We start from the raw sequence: 15,008 nt of genomic DNA on the forward strand, positions 1-15,008 counted from the left end.
GGAGCCTGTGCTCCGCAACGGGAGAGGCCACAACAGTGAGAGGCCCGCGTGCCGCAAAAAAAAAAAAAAAAAAAATTCTCAAAAGATTTGTATTCCAGTGGGAAATCTGCTGTAAAGTGGGAATTACACTACTTTGGGTACTTCGCATATAAAATATGGTTTTTCCAAAGCTCCTAAGGGAAAGGAAAATTCGAGACCCACAGCTTTATGATGCATGTAATAACAATTGTATAGAATAGGGAATGATATTCTTAAAATGAAATTAAGAACAATTTTAAAAGAATAATCAAAATACATCATCCTATAAATTTGATCCCTATTTTTTCTCCGGTTGAAAGGGGAAGAAAATATTACTTTGCCCAAAGCTTTACTCTTAGTATCTGTTATGTATTTATGCAGAAATTGAGGTGCATACCTTTATAATCAAATCCATTTCTTCTATTTTTTTAAAGTTTTCAGCCTTTCTAATAACATAGGCCACACCATGCAGGCTATTGGCAAAATAAACCAGTTCCTCTCTATCCATTCTTTGGGCCTTTGAAGGCCTTTGTATAGGAATATGTGTTACCTATATTGTTCATTCATTCATCGTGCAGACATGACTCTACTTGTATAAATGGCACAAGTTCTGGACCCATAAAATACCAGTGGGGAAAAGTTAGAAAGAGCCCTATTTTCTTTGACCTTAATTATAGGGAAGAATCTGTTTAAATTATGACAGACAAGACATTATCCATTTTTATCTCTATAATATCATGCTGCTTTGAATAACCACATCTTCCCCTTACAACCCACATTTTTAGTTAAGGGCACATCAATATTTTAACATTTATTGAGAATATGCCATATTCTAAGATCTTGGTTAAATGAAATGCTTTAAAAAATTGGTATCATTTGTAAAGAACTCTGGTGTATTCTATAATGTATAATGGCATCTTGGGCTTAGAGACATAGGATACTACAAAATTGACTGTTCCAAAGTAAGGGGTAAAAGCTTTTCTGTACAGCTGGAGAACATCTTTTTGCTTTAGAGCAGAGGTTCTCAAACTTCAGCCTGCGTCACCTGCAGGGCTTGTTAACACACACGTTTCTGGGCCTCACCTTAGAGTTTCCGATTCAGTTCTGGCTAGGGACCTGAGAATTTTCATCTCTTACAAGTTCTCAGGTCGTTCTGCTGCTGCTGGCCCAGGGACTACGCTTTGAGAACCTTTGATTTAGAGAATGTAAGAGAAAACTGAGTGTAAGAATATCGCAGTAAGATTGTTTAAATATCGATTCAACTACATGCATGAATCAGTCGTTTGCGTTCTTAAAAAAGCATGGCAATAAAAGCCTTCCATTGCCCGTAGGAGGTTACTTTTGACAGGGAGTTCACATATGTGTTGGTGCTGTTAATATCGATAAAAAGAGCTTGGTTACTTTCCTCAAAATGACTAGTTGAACATAGTGATTTCATAAAAGTTGACAGGTACCAAATGCTGCAAGGTAAAAACTTGTTAAAAATTGTACCAGTTGTTGTACTGTTTTATTAGACGTTAGATGCTTTGGAGATTTCTCAAGGGAAACAAGCTAAAACCATTTAATCAGTGCTTTGCTCTCAGTGTCAATGAGGCTGTTCTTCATAGTCACAATCATGCCAGATAATAACAGATCTTAAAGGAAAATTTATATTATCGATGAGATTTAAATAATCTTTATTTGTATTGTACTCAGCTCTATTTAGATTTATATTGTAGGAAATCCTGACAGATAGTTTCACACTGATTTTTATATTGTGAGAAAGTTTTAATTTATACCGTAAGAACAATTAGTAATTTAAATTTAGGGTGTTTTTCGAAATGCATAAGTCATTTGATAAGGCCTGTAACATCATTTGCTATTAAATTTAGGTAGCCATCATTAACAATTAACACAAATTGTTATTACTTAGAATATTTTATAATTTAATCATTGAAATTAAAATGCAGGAATTTATAGAAAAGAGGTTGCTTATTTTGCCCTGTGTGTGATCAAATCCCAAAGGCATGGTTTTAAGGATTGTTGAGGGGGAATGTGAACCCCTCTCCGTGTATGATTCTTGTTGGTGGTGTCTTGTTTACGAGACAGATTTCTTGTGTGACAACAGTGAATGTCAGGTGAATGGTTAGGAGCCGTGCTCATGATAGTTGAACAGTCACTCCCTTTTGAGAACCAGAAAAAGAGCATAGGAATCCCAGATGCACAACATAAATCTGAAGTTTGTACTCAAATTATACCTTCTCCTACATCTTTTTAAGAACATAATACAAAGTGAGTGCAGAATAATCTGTTATTATAGGAACGTGGGTGACTGCATAGTAGTTTACATTTGACAAACTTCCGAGTTACTTGGAAATGGAGCACTAAGGTTATTGTTGAATTAAGAAGGTAGGAAACTCTCTGAAAAGCTCCAGGGAACAATCACTCAGTAAACATTTACATGCTCCTAGGTTATAGAGATGGATGCCTCTATGGAATTTTTCTGCATTCTGTACGTAAGCTATGAGATCCACAGGAGACGGACCTTCAACATGGCACAGTGCCCATTTTGGTAGGCAGTGTGCTTAATTCATAAAGAATTCCAGTACACTAGCAGGAGCAATATAAGTGTTTTAAATAGAATTATGTGACTGATACAATAACAGTCAATAAATGTTTAAGTTTCTGTGCTTAGTGGTGGTAGCAGTGTAGTCTCTACTGAGTCAGTTCTTGGTGTGATTTTAAGCCTTGCCTCAACCATGTAGCTCTCTGGCTTGGTTCTTTAGTCTCCTGGATTTAATGGTGTGAAGATCTCATCAAGATCTCAGTGAAAGCTGTTTTGGTGGAATAATGGGGCTGGAAGTCAAATTAGAGTGATTTGAGGAATGCTATTTGCTTTGAAGGTGGTTGCTTGCTTTCTGAAAAACACAGGCACGTTCATAACATTTAAGCATATTAACATCCTTTAAACAGTCCTATATAAGTAATGCTGGAATGCTTTCCAGCTATCTGTGCAGACGTTTGTTTGTCACTTTTGTAACCTGTAAACCTATTAGACTTGGAGATGTGACTTTAAACAATTGTTCCTATTATATATTAACAAAGAAATTATACTTTGAGAAGGTTTTAAAAATATTCTCAGAGTGATGAGTTTCTCTAAATTCTTGTAGCCTTTTTTGCCTGTTGATATTTGCCCATCTCAGGTTTATTTTTTAAATGTATAGTTACAGTTTCTGCAAGGTAGTAAACTTCTTGAGAGCAGATAATTTTTCTCGTACTTTATAGTTTTAGGATTTGGCACAATGCCTTGCTTATTTACAACTGGAGGCTAAACATATGCATGTATCCTCTTCACGTCTAAGAGTTCGCTTTGGTGTGTATTCCAGTCATTCCTAACAGTAGATGTTAATATTAATAATAGTACAAATAATAATACTGGCTGCCAGGCACTGTCTCTGGTTCATTGTGTGCATTATCTTTTTTGATCTTCATTGACTCTGTCAGTATTGATGACAGACTGAGACAAAGATGGTTCATTTCCCTGCTCATAATTTTCTTCTCCAGGCAAAACTGCTTCTCGTAGTTCCCGTAACAGTTCTACCTTCACTACAGACCCCAAAGAATAATCTGTAAAATTCCTCTTTCTTTTGGCCCAGACCCTATTAAGGTCCAAGTAAGCTGATTCTCCTGAAGTAGAATCCATGCAAAAGGTTCAAGGTGAAAATTTTTTACCTGGTACTTTTTGTGAACTGTAAACGCTGTATCTCTGCAAAATGTTCAGAGCATGAACCAAGTGCTGTTGCTTCCAAGGAAATCTGGCCTGAGAAATCGCCCCTCTTTAATCTTCTCTACCAAAATGTTACTTCTTGTTCCTCTTATATGAGAGTATTGTTTTTAGGTCTTTATTATAGTGTCCGTATATAAAATTATTAAAATCAGAACGACCGCTGAAATAGAACAAAGTGACTTAAAAATAGGTATTTGGTTTTTGATTTTACAAAGAAAACTGGCATATGTCATTTATATTTTACCACAGCTTATAAAGCAAACTGGGTCCTGGAATAGGTGATATCTCCATACAGCTAAGTGAAACTGGAACGTGGGGAGCGTAGAACTGGTGGTCAGCTGTAGCTCTCTATCTTTTACCTTATTCAGTGGAGCCTATGATGTTTGAGTTCTCTGACAGTTATAGAGAGAGAGGAAAATGTGATTTCATTAGAAGAAAGGATGGGCTAGAAGCTCTCTTGAGACTGTTTTAGAAGTATACGTCCAGGGAGCTGAGTGTTGCTTGTAATAGATTCCAGATGCCGAAGAAATACAGCCCAATTGTAATATCTTGCACTTAGACTCTTAATTTTAAAAAGTGTTTTTATGTGTTCTCTAATCTCATTTTATCTTTATAATGATGTGAATCAGCAGTGATTATTCTCATTTTGGATATGGGGAAAATTGAGGCACAAATAAGAAAACCAAGGTCTTATAAAAAATTAGCAATGGAGCCACAAACCCAAATGGCATGGACCCCTCCCTTCCAAAAATCCTCAGCATACTTCACTGTTTCCCATTAAGCTGTCTCTACACCTTCCGTCTCCTCTAGGGAGGTCCAAGACCCTACTTACATCCCACAAGAGCCAGGTCTATGGCTTAAATGCCATCCATTCTCTCCTGGTCTGTCCGCTCAGATGCTGGGAATACTAAAAGCATTTCACAGAAGCTAGACATCTGGCAGGTAAAGGGATTCATAAGCACTGTGACACTCAGCCATCCATTTTCTTAGAGTGTTCTCTTACCAAACAATTTTTAACACAGGGAAGACTATACTTTCTGAAATGTGGTTTGTGATTGTTCTGATTCATTTTTCTTCTCTATGTCTACATTGTTCTACTTTTTCTTGGAATTTCTTATGTTTTCAGCCCTTTTATGAGGATTTCAGGAACACTATATTTTTCTTTTTATTTTATTTTGATGGTAAGTGAGTCCAAATAATATATTCTGATTTGGTATTCTTGATACCATATTTTACTAAATTTACTTCTATTTTTCTTGAATCCTTTTGCCTATTTTATGCTCACTACTCTGTGTTCATTTACTCCTGGAAATTTTATTCCAGAAGAAGACTTTCCTATTTGTAACACAAACATGAGTAGGCTGTTATTTTATTAGCTTTCAGAGGTTCAGATTATGACCAGTAATGCCAGTTACAAGATTACATGATCATTGATTACACTCCCAGGATTTTAGGGGTGCATACACCCACTATATGCAATGATAAATGTCTTTTCAGGTGTAGCTTCCAATAGTTTTTTCTTCATTGGCACTCACCCATTGTCAAACGTAATTTGAATTGGGTTGTGAAGAGGAAGAAAGCCTACACAGTTGGCCAGCATGCCCACTACACTGAATCGCTTCCATATGGCCGTAGAGCCATCCTTGCCTCTCAAAATAAAAACTCATAATGGAACATTCCGTTCTGTCAACGCACACACACACACGCATGCATGGTATAAAATGGGATCCATGATCACAGATTCCAAAAAAGGTTTTGTTTTCAGCTTTTTTTCCAAACATATACATATGGTTCTTTTTTAATAAGGTTCTTCGTTTTTTAATTGGGAAAGTTACTATTGTAATACACATTCTCTAAAGTTAAGATGATAGCATCTACTTGCATTTGACCAGAGATACGAGAGAAGTCAGGATATTTTTGTTGTCTTTGTGACTCTGAAAGTCAGTTTATTGGGTGATTACAAGTTTCCAAGAGCATCTGCATTCCTCAGCATTCCAAATTAAATAAAGGAAATATGCTTTTTCCAGTTCTCCATCCTCCAGTCTGCTTAGAGAAATGATGAGAATTGATATCTTTAAAAATTGAATGAATTAAGGCATAAGCATCATCAAATCTATTTCTTTGGTAGATGTCCCATTTATTTATCCCTTCACAAGCCTATCCAAGTCCAATATTACTGCGTTTTAAAGGAAATAAATTTGTAGTAAGGTAAGACTTGTAGGGAGAAGAGTAAAATGTCAAAGATAGCTCCAAATTTCTGTTAATAAATATGGAGTTCGAATTTCATACGGAAGACCATTCTTTCTCTCTCCTTCTGAGTTAATATGGAGGATAAGCTACTCCGGCAGCAAATAGTTAGAATAACGCTGTAGCAGTCTACCTCTTACTTCAGATCTCACAGCTCAACGTGTTCATTCCACAGCAACCAAGATGTAGGTGAAACCATCAGGAAGACCTCAAAACAATCATCCTTTAAGGCAAAGACCACAAAACAAAGCAAAATTGGAAAAATATGACACTAAATAAAACTTCCCAATAGAAAATTGTTGGAAATAATCATTCATTCCCTCCCTCCTTCCCTCACTCACTTAGCAGGTATTTGGGAATTTAATGTGTGCTCTCTAATAGGTGGGGGTGGTGGAGTCTGAGGAAGTGATGACTAAACTGCTCTCTTTTTTTAAAACTCATTGATAATTTTAAAAAAAATTTCCCCAAATTTATTGAGGTATAATTGACAAGTAAAATTGTGAGATAGTTGAAGTGTACAACGTGATGATTTGATACACATATACTTTGTGAAAGGATTCCCCCCCATTGAGTTAATTAACAATCCATCACCTCACGTCTTTCCTTCCTTCTCCCTTCCTTCCTTCCTCTTTCTTTCTTTCTTTTTCTTTCTTTCTTTCTTTCTTTCTTTCTTTCTTTCTTTCTTTCTTTCTTTCTTTCTTTCTTTCTTTCTTCCTTCCTTCCTTCTTTCCTTCCTGCCTTCCTTCCTTCCTTTCTTTCTTTCTTTCTTTAACATTTAAGTTCTACTCTCAGCAAATTTCAGTTATACAAGTGTTATCAGCTATAGCCACCATGTTATACATTAGATCCTCAAACTTTATTCATCTTATAACTGAAAGTTCATACACTTTACCAACCTCTGTTTGTCTCAACCCCCAGCCCCTGGCAACTACTTTTCGATGCACTGTTTCTATGAGTCTGGCTTTTTTTTTTAAATTCCACATATGAGTGATACCACGTGATGCTTGTGTTTCTCTGTCTGACATTTCATTTAGCATAATGACCTCCAGTGACCTGTTCTCTTAAAGAAAGGATTGATATGAAAACTAGGGGTAAGAGGAGATAAAGTGTGCTATGGGAAAATGATATAGTACGTGCAAGAGCCTAAAAGTAATCTGGGAGTTTAAACATTAGTGGGAAATGTGGTATATATGAGGGCTGAGAGAGAAAGTCAGATCCTATGGGACCTTGTGAGTCGTATTAAGGATTTTGTTTTAAGATGTTTATCCTAAGCCCAGTATGAGGTGGAGGTGGGAGGTAGAGCAAGACAAGATTTGGATTTTGAAAAGCTCACCTGCTGCAGTTCGGAGAACAGCTCGAAGGGAGGCCAGGACAGATGCAAAGCAAAGTATTTGGAGACTGCTGCAGAGGTTGACTCTAGACAGTCGGTGATATTAGTCAGAGTGGAGTGCTTGCTGCTGCTTTGGGTGATGGAGAAAGGGAACCGCTTTGAGGGAGATGTAGGACCTCTTTCAGAGCACTTGGTGATGATGGCAGAAAGGAGGTGAGGAAAAGGATGGTACAAGGATGACTTTTGGGTTTCTCCTATGTCAGTATGGATGGTGATACAGTCCATTGATATAGAGAACACGGGATGAGGACAAGGTTTTTGTTTTTGTTTGGGGTGGGAAGCAGGGTAGAGAGCATGAGTTGTATTTTAAGTGCTTGTTAGACATCCAAGAGGAGGTTTTAATGGTAAGTCTGAACTGCAAGTCTAGAGCTCAGAGGACAATTCTGGAATGAAATGAAGACATTTATGGATCATCTGACAGAAGTGGTTATCGAAGCAGTGGACTTGAATGAGACTGCCAGAGCAGTGAAGCCAGGGAGAAGTGGAAGAGGGTCTAGGTTTTAAGGAAATTTTTCAGATTGGAGAAAGTGAGGTGATAAAGAAAATTTGGGATATATGGCCAAAATTTTGAAAAATTTATAGTAATTGTCCAGAGGACTGTGGATTCTTAATGTACAGTGAGTGAAAAATAGCAGGTTTGGAAGAACTAGAATGAGAACCAGTCAAGACCAGCGTAATAATCAGTTGATTTAAACTTAGACAGGCTTCAGTTTAGCAGTGGTTAAGAGCAACATCTCTGGGGTCAGACAATCTTGAATTCCGAATCCTGCCCCCATCACCCACCTCCTACCCTTGTGATTTGGGGAAAGTTACTTATCATATCTGTGTCTGGATTTACTCATCTGTAAAACAGGAGTAATTATAGTACATAAAATGTAGGGCGGTTGTGAGGATCGAAGTATACAGCACCAACCATGACACATAGCAAGCGCTCTATGTTAGATGCTGTTTTCATTTTTATTCTTTTTGTGGACCTAAGATTAGAGCCAGATATTTTCTTGTTGTTAAAACAAGGGAACTTTGTCCCAGATTTCGACAAGAGAATCCTGAGTTTGACTGATGAGACCATCTTAAATCTCTTGCCCAAACTTGAACCACTCATTGTATCTAAGAGAATCGAATGTGTTGATTGGCTTAAGTCATCTGATGCTCTTCCTGGAGCTGGAAGATGAGAAGTTCAGCTTTGCTGGAATTACAGGGACTATGTGAGTAAAGACAAATACTCTAAGGAAAAACCAGGATGCTTTCAAAGAAAGAGGAGGGATCCTGGGTAGGCATCAACCAATACCTATTACTATATCTTGGGCACTCCATTTAAGAAATTCATTATAGATTATATTAGTTGTATACTACATCTGTTTATTTGGGTTTTTTTTTTTGGACTCCGAATAAAAAAAAACAATTCATTTGCTTTCTTCAGTTTTAAAATTTCATTTACTTTCTTTTAAAATTCATTTGCTTTCTCTATGTTTATTTAAAAATTCATTTGCCTCTCATTTTTTGTTTACAAATCCAAGGAGATTAACTATGTAGTTATCAGCAATGGCTTAACAATGTAATGAGGTATTTATTCATTTTTGTAAAGTAAAACACGGAGATAAATGTTTTCAGTATTTTGGAGTTATGTGAGAATGAATAGAACATCACCAGCCATCTCGTCTCCTTTGTAGAATGAACTGGTGGTAAGTCACCTGTTAAATTTAAATTTTAAACGAATAAAGGAGAGCAGGGTAAATCTAAGTTATTCATCATTGTCAGGAATTGAGGGTAAACTGTTAGTCAGAAGCTGTTTATTGGGTGCATACTGTGTACTCAGCAGAGTTCTCATTGCTGTGGAGGATTCTAAACAAGTGTCAGGCAGGAAGCTGCTTTTAAAAGTACATAGGCTACCTGCAAAGTCAGGACAAGTACACCAGAAACAAAGGCAAACAACAGAAGATGGTAGATGATTTCAACCTTCCTCTCTAGACTATATTCTAGAGAGGAAGGTTGAAATTGGCCAAATTCTATTACTGAAAAATTCTCAGAGGACCTGAGCCCATCACTGGAAGTTCTGCACAGGGGAAATTGAAACAGAAGACTTTCCACATGGGAAGATTAGTTACAACAGTGGTGGGAGGTACAGTTGAGCTTGGTGAGTGTAGAAATATTGGTGAGAGAAGCTGGTCTGGAACAACATCAGAATGTGCATTGAAGGTTTGTTCTTAATATGGCGATGGAGCTAGGGTATAAAATGTCTTCATCTTTAGCCATGGTTTGTGAAAAACTGATATTTAATTATGGTCAGTAAGATGACAATCAATTCAGGAAAGTGTTGAAAATAGTTTTAGGAAGATTAGTTCAGGTTGATGTATAGGGTGCACTGGAGTGAGTAACTTGAAATATATAAAATAGTTCACATGTTTTCTTGGTAATTTGTCCATGGGGAGGTGAAGGCGGTGATTATGGGCATACAGTATTTTCAGTGGTGTTTCTGATTGCTGGCAATACCCAGACATGATAAAATACTGTCCGTCAAATTTGCTGCTAAAACACATGACAGAATAGTGTAGTAGAAAGAACATGAGCTCTAGAATTAGTTATGCGTGGATTCCAATCCCAGCTCCACGTTGTAAGTGGTATGAAACGTTAGGAATGCTTCCTAATCCCCGTGAGTGTTAATTTCCTTAAGTCGTCTAGAGATATATTACTTATTTCACTGGGCTGTTAGGATTCAATAACAAATATAAAGTGTGTAGCTTTCTCTCCTCACTACCACCACCCCAAATTTCTTAATCACTGGAAATAAAGACTGGAAGAATTCTTATACCTAAGAGGGCACTTGGGCATTCTTCATTAAGCAAGTCATGGCATTTCCAATACTGTCATTTCTAGTGCGCAGGTTAAGAAAAGGCTAATTGTCCAATTACTGGAGAAAAGTGTGTTTGTTCTCTGAGGTAATCTGATCCCGGTTGAAGGGGACAGCTGAGGGGGGTGGAAAGAGCGCTGTGTTTGGAGTCCTTCAGTGTTCAGACCCTGATCCCACCACTTGTGGGTGTGGCCTTGGATGAATGACTACGAGCTGTAGTCTTAAATGGCCCTAATAGCATAGGGGTGGGGATGAAACACGATGACATAGTAAACACTCCATAAAGTTTAACCTTCCTAGAAAGATTTAGTACATTAATCATTTTAATATCATCTAATAGTTTAGCTATAATCCTTTAAAGAGGACCTTTGGAGAGAAGATGGTTAAAATAACTTATAATATCCTAACCCTGGTAAAGAACTGTCATGTCCTGATTATCTGAGAAAATTTGTATGACATTTTAATTAATAAAATGCCTTCTTAACTACCAAGCAAGCGTATAATCGTATCTTTTGTTCTTTTGCCCTGAGCACACCCACAAAGTACACGAAGTAGTCTTTATTTTTGTGACTACAATTAGTACCCATTCGTTTTTTTACATCCTTTGCAGCTGTGCATTTACGGTATATTTAGGGAAATAATTTGAATTATCCTGACCTCAAAGCTGTGTGATAACTTTGGGATGCTTCCCAAACTTCTCTCTCATAATGCTAATTCAAAAGAAGAAGATGTTACATAGTATTTGGAATAGATACTAGAGTAGTAATTCGCAACCAGTGCTAACCGGTGTGTGACAAAAAGCCTCCTACCATTTCATAGCTAAGGCTGCTGAAGAATTCTGCTTTGTGAAAAAATGTAAATCTTAACAGGGACCTTCCTGCAAAAGACAAGAAGGTTTCATCAAAAGGGGAATTCCACTTTGGCTAAGTTTAAACCCAGAGCTATCTATAACCATTCCCATTTTCTGCTGTCGGGATTGACTGTGTAATCTGTTGATGAGTTTTCCAGTAGATGTGGAGAGTATATGTAATGTTCTTATTAACTGGCAAATGGCACAGGGAATTAAGGGTATTATAAATATTTAAAGCTGCAGTTTTCAGACTCTCTTAGATATACATTGCTCCATCTAAGCAAATATACACAAGCTACCTACTTTACTCATTCCTTCTTATTAATGGAAAGGCTATATCATTTTTAATTGCAAAAAGCTGAAAGAAAGGTAACACATGACTACCATGTTAGGCTACTCTGTCTTTGTGTTTTCAAACAGTGATAGCTCCTAAAACTCACCATTCTCCTAGAAGGATCCCTGATATACCTCCTTGGAACACAGCACAGTTTACAAACGATTGTCCTGGTAGTTTGAGAATAAGGAAGACATTGCTGAAAGTTATAACTCATTCAACATCAAACAGAGCAGCAGTGTTTAATATTTTATTTTCAGAGTTTTTAGGTTAGATAGCATTTGAAGAGAGTTATATGACTAGAAAATTTGAAAAAAAAAACTTTCTAGGATCTGAACGTCTTTCATAAACAGAAAGGAAGTAGAATAGAGTAAGAGTGGTAAGAGATGTGGTCGGCAAGGTAGGCTGTGGCCAGATCATGTATGACCTTGTTAGACATTGTGTTAGTTATTGCTGCATAACAAATTATCCCAAACTCAGTGGCTTAAAACAGCCATAAACATATATTATCATCATAGCTTCTGTGGATCAGGAATTCACTAGTAGCTTAGCTGTGAAATTATGGCTCAGAGTCTCTTATGAGTCTTTAGTGAAGATGTTGACCAGAGCTAAAGCCATCTGAAGGCTTTCCTGGGGCTGGAGAATTCACTCCCAAGGTATTTTTTTTCACATGGTTGGCAAGCCGTTTCTAGCTGTTGGTGGGAAGTCTCAGTTCCTTCTCATGTGAGTCTCTCCACAGGCTGCTTGAATGTTAATATGGCATGGCAGCTCATTTCCTCCAGAGCAGGTCACCCAAGAGAAACCTAGTAATAGGACAGTGACTTTGAACCCTAGCCTCGGGAGTCACACATCATCGATTCTACCATAATCAATGCATTAGAAGTGAATTACTAAGTTGGTCCACACTCTGGGGAAATGGAGTTAGGTTCCACTTTTGAAGGGAGGAGTGTCAAAGAATTCGCAGCCATATATTATTGTGTGTGAATTTTTAATTTTTATTTATTTTTTGATTTTTTAAGATGCCATTTTGCCAACAACACAATTCTTTTCCAGAATTCTCTTCATAATTTATACTTAGGTTTTGAGCTTTTAGACATATGCATTGTTCTTTTTTTAATTTTCATTTTATATTGGCGTATAGTTGATTTACAATGTTGTGTTAGTTTCAGGTGTACAGCAAAGTGCCTCAGTTATACATGTACATATACATATGTCTATTCTTTTGGGGGATTAACATATACACACTACTGTATATAAAATAGATAACCAACAAGGACCTACTTTATAGCACAGGGAACTCTACTCAGTATTCTATAATAACCTTTATGGGAAAAGAATCTGTAGACATATTTTAAAACCACCACAGATGTAGAAAGAAACTTGGATCCTATTCCACTTTATTTATTCATCCATTTAATGAATATTTATTGAACACCTACTATGTGCTAAGATTGTTATGGGCACTGAATAAGGCCTCCCAGGGAGGGTGACACTTGTGTCAACGCCTGAAAGGTGAAAAGAAAAGGGCAAAAGTTTCCAAGCATCTTTGCCTCTGCTGTGTCCATTTACTTCCTACTAACCTCCTGTTCCCTCCTTAACCTCTGTTACTGCCCAGCCCACTTGGAAGTTTACTCAATCTCTGGGTTAAAATTTCCTCAACGGTAAAAGGATGAGTCTCCTTTTAGCTATAACATTTTCATCTAGAAAAATAGGGCAATTTCTTTTAATCATTGAAATATACTTAATAATTTTAGCAGCGTAGAACTGAAAGTAAGAACAAGTAAAATAACAGTGAGCAGTTACAGAGAAATTAATTTATGTACCATTGGAAGTCTCTATAATCAGTTTCTACTCTTTACGCTTACACTTGATCTATGAAATTACCTAAAGTATATCTTTAGCTGGGTGGTAATATGTTAGACATGAATTAGAGATCTTTGAAATTTTTAAAAAAATTTTTAGACCTGTAAGAATTCCTTTCAAGATGCATTCGTGCTTTAGATTTTACTCATGTTTTGTAAATTTACTTGAAGTTCTTTTTTTGATTCATTAGACTCAGTATTGTGCTTAGAGAACAGAATTCCCCAAGTGATATACGCCTGCAGCAAATACACTCTGACTTTTCACACAAACACCACATTTCTTGAGAGGGAGAATGAAAGAAGAATAGAAAAAAATGGCAAAGAACATTTTCTTTTCTTTAGATCTACCGTCTTGACTTCAGTAAGGCCTCCTAATTTCCTCTCAGGTCTGTGTGCTTGGGCCTGAGATGCCTTTCTTCATGGTATCAATTGCTAACTCTTCAGTGCTCTGACAGCATTTTATTCATGCTTCTCTTTTGGCAATTGCAGTATGTCTTGTGCTATGGTTCCATAGACGTGTAGTCGGTGACTCTGTTATACTTTCTTCTCTTGAGGGCAGGAACAGTATTATGTCCATATTTGTTACTTGGCACCTAGTCCAGTGTCAAGGTGAAAAACTTTAGAACAAATTTGGTGCTATGAAAAAAGACCTTTTTTTGAAGTCCCCATTACAAGAAAAATTATTCATGGTGATAGATGATAGCTAGACTTACTGTGGAGATCACATCTCAATATGTACAAACAATAAATCATTATGTTGTACACCTGAAACTAATATAACATGTTAATTGCATCTCATTTTTTAGAAAGAGACCTTTTGATTTGAATAGTAACATTGACTTTTATTTTGAATTTTTGAATTTTAATTTATTTTTTTATACAGCAGGTTCTTATTAGTTATCTATTTTATACATATTAGTGTATACATGTCAATCCCAATCTCCCATTTCATCCCACCACTACCCCCCGCCACTTTCCCCCCTTGGTGTCCATACGTTTGAACGTTGACCTTTATGTTAAGATAAAAGTGATTTTGTATGATCATTTCAAGTCATCTGACTGATGAATCTTAATTTGTGTAATAGAAGAATAAGGTTATATGTTCTGGCAAAATTATGTCTGAAAAGTTAAGATTCTGTAAAAACAGGTAATATTGATACTCTTAGAGTTTTGATCCTTACCCAAAACATTGATTCTAAACCATTGATTACTTTTCATACTGACATTATTTATCTCTATATAATTTCTTGGAAATGACGTACAGATATCAATAGGTTTATTGCATTAAAATGTTCCCCCAAACTGCAATAAATCTAACATTTGATAGGAAGATTATCAGCTCATGTTCCTTCAATTTTCCCAGATAATCCAATTATCAAAAAAAAATTTTTAGAAACGGGCGCGGAGCTGCCGAAGAGACAGGAGACTTTTTCTTGCCTCTTTGCTTCCTGGGGCGCGAGGAGAGGGGATTAGATTAAGGGCACCGCGTAACGGAGCTCCAGAAACGGGCGCGAGCCACGGCTGTCGGCGCGGACAGCAGAGACCGGCGTGGGACGCTAGGGTTGCTGCTGCCGCCACCAAGAGGCCTGTGTGCAAGCACAGGTCACTCTCCACACCGCCCCTCCCGGGAGCTCGTGCAGCCCGCCACTGCCGGGGTCCCGGGATCCAGGGACAGCTTCCCCGGGAGAACGCG

General features: G+C 37.2%; 1 protein-coding gene across 30 annotated transcripts in view; it reads left to right on the plus strand.

The window, feature by feature from the left end:
- ANK2 (ankyrin 2) overlaps window positions 1-15,008 on the plus strand; it is a 689,964-nt gene that overhangs the window by 511,128 nt on the left and 163,828 nt on the right. The gene's annotated exons all lie outside the window — the stretch shown is intronic.

The sequence above is a fragment of the Physeter macrocephalus genome, chromosome 7 (genome assembly GCF_002837175.3).
Source record: "Physeter macrocephalus isolate SW-GA chromosome 7, ASM283717v5, whole genome shotgun sequence".
Classification (NCBI taxonomy): Eukaryota; Metazoa; Chordata; class Mammalia; order Artiodactyla; family Physeteridae; genus Physeter; species Physeter macrocephalus.